This window comes from Lactuca saligna, chromosome 1, assembly GCF_052625555.1.
Source record: "Lactuca saligna cultivar CGN05327 chromosome 1, ASM5262555v1, whole genome shotgun sequence".
NCBI classification, from domain to species: Eukaryota; Viridiplantae; Streptophyta; class Magnoliopsida; order Asterales; family Asteraceae; genus Lactuca; species Lactuca saligna.
The window spans coordinates 24,613,738-24,623,677 of record NC_136417.1 but is presented as its reverse complement, the minus strand read 5'-3'; positions in this window follow the sequence as shown (position 1 = coordinate 24,623,677).

Sequence of the window (9,940 nt, the reverse complement as noted above, 5' to 3'; positions counted from 1 at the left end):
CTAATTTTATCTTTCGTTGATGTTAGTTTAATCCATGGATGATTAGTTATTTTGAATATTTCTTATGAACTTGTGTTTGAAATTTATGGAAATGTTTTCTAGTTAAACATATTTTTATGTTTGTTTGTCTTATGTCATGAGCATGGATGAATAAATATTTATTTTGTTGACTAATTTATTGGTTTAGTAGTGGACCCTCAAATTAGTAAGCAACAAATGGTTTATGTGTTTGTTTTCATTTCATTTAAGCCACGGAAGTATTTCCTCCACAATGATAACATAAGCATTTTATTATCTTTTGGACTTGGTATCTTAAAACTTAATGCTAATTGACTTTCACAAAATTACATGTTTCATTAGTTTTGTAACTTTGATTAAGGAAATGTGCTATGAGATTTTCTAGCTATTTTAATAATAAAAAGGAGTTGAGGTGATTTATGCTTATGAATTGCTATAGCCAAGTTAAATAAAATCACAAGTATTGCACCATATTGACTAATGATAAGTTAACTAAGAAATCCATGTGGTAAATTCCAATGTCAACTAACTTCCCTTCATTGATTCAAATCAAATCTTTTACTTGTTTATTTGCAATTTCTACATTCTAGTATAATTTTAGTTTTCTCAAAACAACCAAAAAAAGATTTAAACCCCCATTTTTACTTTTATTTTTGTTTCACAAGTGCTTAAACAAAGAGACTTTTACAGAGTTATAAAATTGAACCAATCTCCGTGGATACAATCCCTTTACCATTATAAGCTATTTTTGTGTACAATATTAAAGCTATTTATTTTGTTGACCTCGACAACCACCAAATTTTATGTTTCGTGTGGAATTCATGAGCCACTAAGAGCACTCAATTGGTTGTGCACACAAGTAGTGAACGAGGTGTTTCTCTTGGGTTAGGTAGCACTAAGGGACACTTGTCTATCATACGGTTGGATATATATATATATATATATATATATATATATAATAAAATGTTGAATATATAACAAAAGTTTGGTTATATAATTAAAAGTTAAATATATAATAAAAGGTTTGATATATATATATATATATATATATATATATATATATATATATATAACAAGAGGTTGCTTATTTAATAAACATTTAATAAATAATAAATGGTTAGGTATATATGAAACGTGCTCCTTTATATGCTATGTAATTGTCTATATGTATATGGTTGATCATATATGTTATATGGTAGAATTACAATTGAACATACATGCATGTATGCAGTTGAATATGTGATTAAATAACTATGGTATGTAGTTGTTGACTAAGTGGTATTTATCTATCATTTTTATGCTTTATCATAAAATGAATGATTGACCCATTTGGGATTTGTATGTTTTATATGAAACCTTTATGAATTCACTTAAGAGGGACTGACACTTGTTTCTTCTCTCTTTTGTGCCTTATGATTAGTGCAGGAAGCTTAGGAGTTTATCATTAGTGAAAGGGGTTACTTTATAGAGTAGTTATGTTGGTTTTGATGATACCACTTTGGACATGTTTAATGCTTTACCATTTCAAACATTTACTTTTGTTATGTTTTAAGTAGATTAGAATTATAATTTTGATTATGATGTAACTTTATGATTTGAAAATGTTTTGAAAAAAATAACTAATTCTTCCACTAATATATTATATTGAAAGATTGTTTTAGAAATAAAAAATTATGGTAAAAATCACGATGTTACATTACATGTCCTAGCATTATGACCTTTGTTGTGGCATTTGCTGCAAGTGACTGTCAAGTATTTCCTACTTAAACTGGTACTTTGACTTGGCTAATCAGTTGCCCTCTTCCTTTTTTTTTTTTTTTATCTTTAGCTTGCCAACCTATAAACAAATTTGTAATGGTACATATCAATAAGCTTAGTGAATTTTTTAAATCATATTATGCAAAACATGTATATCAACAAACCTATTTGTGATAATTGTGTAGGACAAGAGTTGTTGGACAATCGCATCTTGGCCACATACTCATTTCATTTATTTGGTCAATTTGTGTTGATACATAGTATTGCATGAACTAATCTAGTAACATTTGTTCACCCAAACCTCAGGATCTCCACATTCTGGCCCATTATGCATCTTATCACACATTGTTGTAATAGTATGCTTGTATGGAATACCTGTAATGTCCCAATTCTTACAAGCACAACTCCTCTCCTATAAGTTCACAACATACTACTCCATCCATTAACCAGTTACTTGATACTTATTAGATCTAGTGAATAAAACGCTCAACTCATTAGCTTCTATCTTATTTTCTTCTATGATTGTTGTTGAAGTGGGAATTAGAGAACCTTTGCCCAACTACACTAAGGATTGAATCCAACAATGGTACAAACGTATTAAATTTCATTATCAAAGATGAAAGTATTATACGCTAAAGATATTGCAAAAATTATGGTGATTATGAAAAAGCAATATGGTATTTTAAGAGACTATGCCATGGAATTGCAGTCTAAGAATCTAGGAACAACTATTAAGATAAAAGTCCAACATGAATACGCCTTGTGTTTTGAAACAAGGATCTTCAAATGCATATATGTATGCTTGAGTCCATTAAAGGATGGATTTAAAAAATGTTTGAGGGATTTTATTTGATTTTATGATGCGTTTTTGAAGGGTCCCTTTCCTGGACAGATCCTTAGTGTAGTTGGGCTTAAATATTAGATGATTCATTCACTTGTGAATATTACATAGTATATTCACTTGTGAATATTAGATGGTATATTCACTTATGAATATTAGATAATATTTTCATATCTGAATATTACATAGTATTACATGGTATATCACATGTGAATATTACATAAGATATTCACTTGTGAATATTAGATGATATATTCACATATGAATATTCCACTGTGTTTTCACAAATATATATAACTTTAATATGTTATTCACATATGAATAACATAGAGACTTGCATATTCGTTTTTTTGTTTTAATAATCATATACTGATTCAGGTGAGAAAACATATTCATATATGAATATACGTTGTAATTTAGTTTATGCATTTCATCAAACAGTTGGAGTGCATGCAATTTAATTTTTTTTTAAAATGTTAAAAACATGATACTTTGACTATTTAAATCTTACAAAATAGTAGATAGATAGAAAAGTATATGAAATTTAAAAAAAAAAAAAACGATTTGATCTTTTTCTAACCTCAATTTTGAAGTTTTATTTGAAAATCGATGTTGAATAAATGATATGAAGTGAATTTTTGTTAATTATCAATGATGTTGATCTAATAACGCTGGGAGTATAATTAATCGTAGATGTTGAAGATCTGGTCGTATTCAAGCAAAATTGAAGGTTGGATTAAAAAAACTAAAAACGGATTTTTGTTGTTAGCAGTTGAATCGTATTGATAAACATGTTATTGACGAAAATCGATGATTGATTAACACCGGATGATGTTGATAATGGTTTAACTGAAGAAATCTAGATGATTATTGAAGGTTGGAGGAGAGAAATTTGGATGATGAACGATCGAAATTTCTATACAGTTACGTATTTGAGACTGAAGGTTATTATCATATTTACAAGTTTGTCATCGTGTCTTTTTATGTTTAGATTAAATGAGTGGCTGAGAATGATTCTCCTAATATCAACCTTTTTTATTTTTTCAATTGAACATCTCTCTCTCTCTCTCTCTCTCTCTCTCTCTCTCTATATATATATATATATATATATATATATATATATATATATATATATATATATATATATATATATATATATATATATAAGCGCATCAATAGTTTTGAATCCTAGTCAAAAACCAAAACTAATCAAATAAAAAATGAAAGAACAACCAGCCAACCACTAAGACCATAAATATATATAAAAACTGTTTAATATAAATTTATAGGTGCCCACAGATGAATGTGTGCATACAAAACATATGACATAATATACATTATTTTAAGGAGTAAACTACACGAATGGTCCCTATGGTTTAGGGTAATTTGCGCGTTTGATCCCTAACTTATTTTTCTAACTCAGAAGGTCCTTACTATTTGTTTTTGTTACGCGCTTGATCCCCGTCTTACTTAAAAAGACTATTTTACCCTTAATTTTTTAATTTATTTAACTAAATACACCCTCACACCCATCCCCTTCACCTTATCCTATCCACCCACCATTTTTCCCTATTTAAATTATAGTTTTTTAGGTAAAATAGGGACCAAACGCCTAATAAAAACAAACATGAGGGACCAAGCGTGTAACAAAAACAAACAGTAAAGACCATCCGAGTTAAAAAAATAAGTTAGGGACTAAACGCGCAAATTACCCCTAACCATAAGGACCATTCGTGTAATTTACTCTTATTTTAAGCATGTTTCAGCAATTCAAACAAACCAAGCTTAAACAATGATACGATGATATAGACATTATTAAATAGACAAAAAAAAAAAAACAATTGTAGTTTATGGAATAATTGATTAGAACACATCTACAAGTTTATAAATTTATTTATTTAACGGTGATGTAGTGAGGGATGGTCGAAGAGTACCAACTTAAACATTTAATTAACTCACTAATATATATATATATATATATATATATATATATATATATATATATATATATATATAGAGGGTTAGGTTCATGTGAGACGGCTTAATTTTGTGAGACCGTGAGACACATTTGTTTTATTTTATTTTTATTTTTTTTTAATTTTTTTTAATTAATTCAAGTTCAGAAAATAATATTTAAAAAAAGAATTTTTTGATTTTTCCATTTATTTTGCAATTTAAAATTATTTTTAGAATATGTACAGTGTAATATTCTATTTAGAATATTTAACGTATTTTTCAAAAAAAAAGTAGTATTTTTTTATTTTTTTTATTTTTTTTAGTTAATTCAAGTTCTGAAAATAATATTTAAAAAAAGAATTTTTAGATTTTTCTATTTATTTTGCATTTTAAAGTTATTTTTTAGAATATGTCAGTGTATTGTTCTATTTAGAATATTTCACGTATTTTTCAAAAAAAAAAAACGGGATTTTTTTTAAAATTTTTTTTAATTTTATTTAGTTAATTCAAGTTCCGAAAATAATATTTAAAAAAAGAATTTTTTGATTTTTCCATTTATTTTGCATTTTAAAATTATTTTTAGATTTGGTCTCACGGTCTCACAAAATTAAAATGGTCTCAAATGAACCTGAACCTATATATATATATATATATATATATATATATATATATATATATATATATATATATATATATATATATATATATATATATATATATATATATGATTAAGTTCATTTGAAACCACCTATATTTTATGAGACATGAATACAAGATGTCAACCATTCATCTATGATTTTGTATGGCTTCATTAAATCCAATTTAATTTAATTAAAACATTATGGATGGTGGTGACAATTTTACAATTATCTCAAAGTTCAGGATTAGAAAAGGATACATAAGAATAATTATGACAATTTACATTATATCTGAATTCTAATGTCATTCAATATCTCTACTGGCATTTCTTCATCCAAAATCCCCTCTTCACATACGATCTCAAAATCAATTGCAATCCAGATTTATGGAAACAAAATTGCGATCGAATCTACCTAAATAAAGCTCAGGTGCATCGTTTTCTACCCTTTTTATTCTAATTGATCATTAAGAATGGATCCTTCGATACAATCTGATTTTGATTCTACATTAAACCCCCCCCCCCCCCCCAAACCTTATTCTATGATTTTGAATATCGTGCTTATGATTTCGATTTTGAATCTCCAATATCATCAACTTGTTAGTTTGTTTTAATACATGATAAAAACTTCTTAGCACATACAAATGTTTGCAAATCCTTCGATTCGTACTTCTTCTCATGATTCTCAGTTGAGGAAGGATTCTTCACATCCGGTAATAAAAGATTTCACTGACTTATCTTTGCCTGTTTACAATTTGAATGTTAATAAACATACAATCTATGCTATATTATTATTCACAAATGAAGTTATTCACAAAATATGTAGAGATATTCCTAGCATTTTAATATATTTGATTCAAGATCTTATTTTGTTTGATTTATCTTATTATCTAGTAAAAATCTAGTAAATAAATGTTTGATAACTTGATATTCTACTTATTCTAATTTGATAAGTCACGACTTACTTCATAAATTGATTTTAGATATTATTTTGTTTGAGTAATTGGATTATCTAGTAAAAATTTAGTGAAATATTGTTTGATAACTTGATATTCTGAGTATTTTGATTTGATAAGTCATATGATACTTCTTAATTTGATTAAGATGTTACCTTGTTTGATTAGTTAGATGATCCAGTAAAAATATTAGTAAAGTAGTATTTGATAACTTAATATTCTAAGTATTCTGATTTGTTAAGTTTGGTGTTACTTTATAACATTGATTTTAGATGTTATTTTATTTATTACCCAGATGTTACTGCTTACTTTGATAAGTCAAAACTATAATATGTTTTGAGAATTTGTTTTCTATGTTAACATAATTGAATTCATCTCTTTATGTTTTAGTTCAATAATATCTTATTCAGATTTGGATTTTAGATAATGTAGATTCTAAATCATCTCTTGTAATAGGGTTCAGGAAGTTATTATACTATTTATTTAAATTGATGGATTTTTTTTTTTCTAAAATTTATATTCTAGTTATGGTTAGTGTTTGATCTGGATTCACTATATTTGGTGCTAGAAATGAGCTTCTTTATTGTAGTTTTGGTTAAATATTTTTGAAATTGTTTACTGTAGTTAGGATTAGTGTTTAATACACATCGAAAGCTAATGAAATTGTTGGTTTAGGTTGGTGGTGTCTATTAACATAAATGTCTGATTAGGTGATTAGGGTATCTGATCTTTTGTATTTAATATAATATTAAATCTCTTGTTTGAATTATACTAGATATTACTAATCGAAATTAAATGAATATAAACTTTATTTGGAGTCAGTATAATGTGGAAAATTATGTTTTTTGTTATTTTTATCTCAGAAATTCTACTTTGTGTATTATTAATAATGCATTTATCAAATTAGATTTGTGTAAAATTAAATATGAAAATAAAATAAAATTCTTTAATTGTAAATTATTTATTAAACAATTTTCATGTTGTTAATTATTTTCAAAATGTTAGGATATTCTAGTATAATAAAATGTTTGTTTATATCATAGTTTTATTATTTCAATACAAGTATGGTTTATGTATTGATACATTTGAAATGAAGAAACTACTAAATCAAGGGAAACGAGTTTTTTTATCCTAAAAGAAAGAATGTTGAACAATTTCTATCATCGGAAATAGATAAAGACAAAAAAATCATACTTCCTGATAGCTCGTCTGATAACTCGTCATCTGATCAAGATGCGTTAACAGAATATAAACAAGTACATATAACATTATAGTTGTAATTTTAGAATATATGATGTATAATGTTGATATTCAGTTATTTATTTACAAGAATAGTACTTGTAATGTTTTAGGTTATGTCAGTAACATCTTTCTCATATTACATGAGTTTATATTTAAAGCTTGTATTTATAACATTCTATTAAAATTAGGCTTTTTTATACTCTTATTGAATAATGTTCTAGGATATTCTAGGTTATATGTGACAACTGTCAACTTTGGGTCAAACAAAGTAAACAAGTCAACCCGAGTCAACTCAACTAGTACTAGTACGTTAGGGTTTATAATATGTTTCCTAATGTACAACTTACTATTATAATACAAAGTATCACTCGGGATTTGCAAATTTTCAAATATAAACCCTAGATAGGGTGAGTAACGTAACAACGTGATACAAATTCAATTATGTATCCCTCGAGGATAAATAACACTCATACCACGACGAAGTGGAGTTTAAAATCCGAACACTACATGGCAAAACCATAACAAAGACTACAAACATAATCTCTCTCTCTCTCTCTCTCTCTCTCTCTCTCTCTCTTTCTCTCTCTCTCTCTGTGTCTCTATCTATCTATCTATCTCTCTGTCTGTCTCTCTCTCCTAAATCTCTCCCAAATCTCCCTCGATAACAAAAATCACACTTTTAACTTTTCCCATAAAAACCGACACCATCCTATCCCTTCCTTTGTTGAAAACGACTCAAAACTAAAGGAGAAAATCGAAAAGACCAAGAGAGTCTCGTAGCTTACTGTTCACCTCCAAACCTTCGCAGGTCTTCGTATGCATTGGCAAGCTACGAAGCCTTCGCCGCAAAGCTTTCGCAGTTCCTCGACAAGTTTCGCCTTCACACCTTGGACCCTCGCAACCGTAGCCTCTCGCAGCGAACCCTCTCGCATACCTAATCTCGCATCGGACTCTCACATGCTTAGCCTTCGCACCGAACTTTCGCATTCTCCCCTCTGACCTGCGAGTCCTTCACTCTCCACTTCGGATTTTTGGCTATTTCACACTTTTCATCATTTTTAAGAGTTTTTTACGTCGGATTTCCATCAAACTTTTTTTTTCACATCTTAAACTTCCTAAACTCATATTTTATCCACTTAATTAAGTTTTATTAAATATAAAACACTCATTTACATAAAATAATAACTAAAGGTCATAAATATATTTTATTATCTTAATCATAAAGTAATAGCAAGTGGTCCTCCCATCTTTTTCAAAGAGCCATATGTTGAATCCATATCTTAATCTGTATGGTTTGAACAGTGAAAATAAAAGATATCATTTGGCAAAATACAATATCAAATAGAAAAATGATTAATATGATGTTCTATTGAATGCAAAATGAAAACCAAACCTTGAAATAAAGACTAGTTGTTGATATCAAAGCCCCAATCGGTAACTGAGATTATATTATGATGAATTATCAAAATAAGACCGTGAGAGTAAAAATCAAAGCTTGAAGATGCAAAGGATGATGATAATTTTTGAGATCGCTTAACATAAGTTGATGTTATAAATTACCTATTATCATAAATCGATGTTAATTTATGTATGTATAGTACTCTATTAGAATATTATTATTTATTTAATGTGTAATTTTAGTAATATCTTTCACATATTAGACAGGTTAAAATTTTAATCTGATATATAACATGATGTGATATATAATCTTATAAACATGAACTTGTATTCATAAAAAAAAATTACTTAATGAATAACAAAAATCAAAGATTACAATTGCTAAATATAATATAAAATAAATATATATTATCATGGTGTTCTATTGCTAAAAACCAAATTGATTGAATGAAAAATGAAAATCAAACCTTGAAATAGATAACCAAATCTTGAAATCAAAGCTTCCAACTAATAATTGATCTTAGATAATGATCAATTGTTGAAACTTAAGATCTAAGAGTAAAACTCAAAGCTTGAAGGGGCTAAAAATCGATCTCAATCTGATGATGATGATGATGATGATGAATAGTTGAAAGCGCTTACTAGGAAGCAAAATCGAAGCTTGAAAATGCTGAAAGCGATATGAATCTTATGATAAATTGCTAACATCGATTTATATAACTTAATGAAATTGTATTTTGGTGAAAATAGATTTCAATCTAGTTATGAAGTTGAAAATCATCAAACGAAGTGGATAAGATCTTATTCCGATGAAACCTCCAGTTGTTGAAAACAATCTCAATCGAAGATATTAATTGACGATCAGTTGCTCGTGAAAGCTTGAAATCGATGTAAACTAATGATCAATTGTTGAAATCTCTTTCAATAAGCCTGTAAAATCACAAATCATCGCAACATGAGTGAAAATTAACATATAAAACTCAAGTTTTTTTCTTCTCATTCAATCTAAATATAGTTACGATTGAGAAAACCATCTGAGGAAATCACCCGATGAAAGAGCGAATCTGATTTTGTTACGTTGATTAAGGAAAGATCACGTAAATCATGGGATTCCCTTATATGATTAAAATTTGA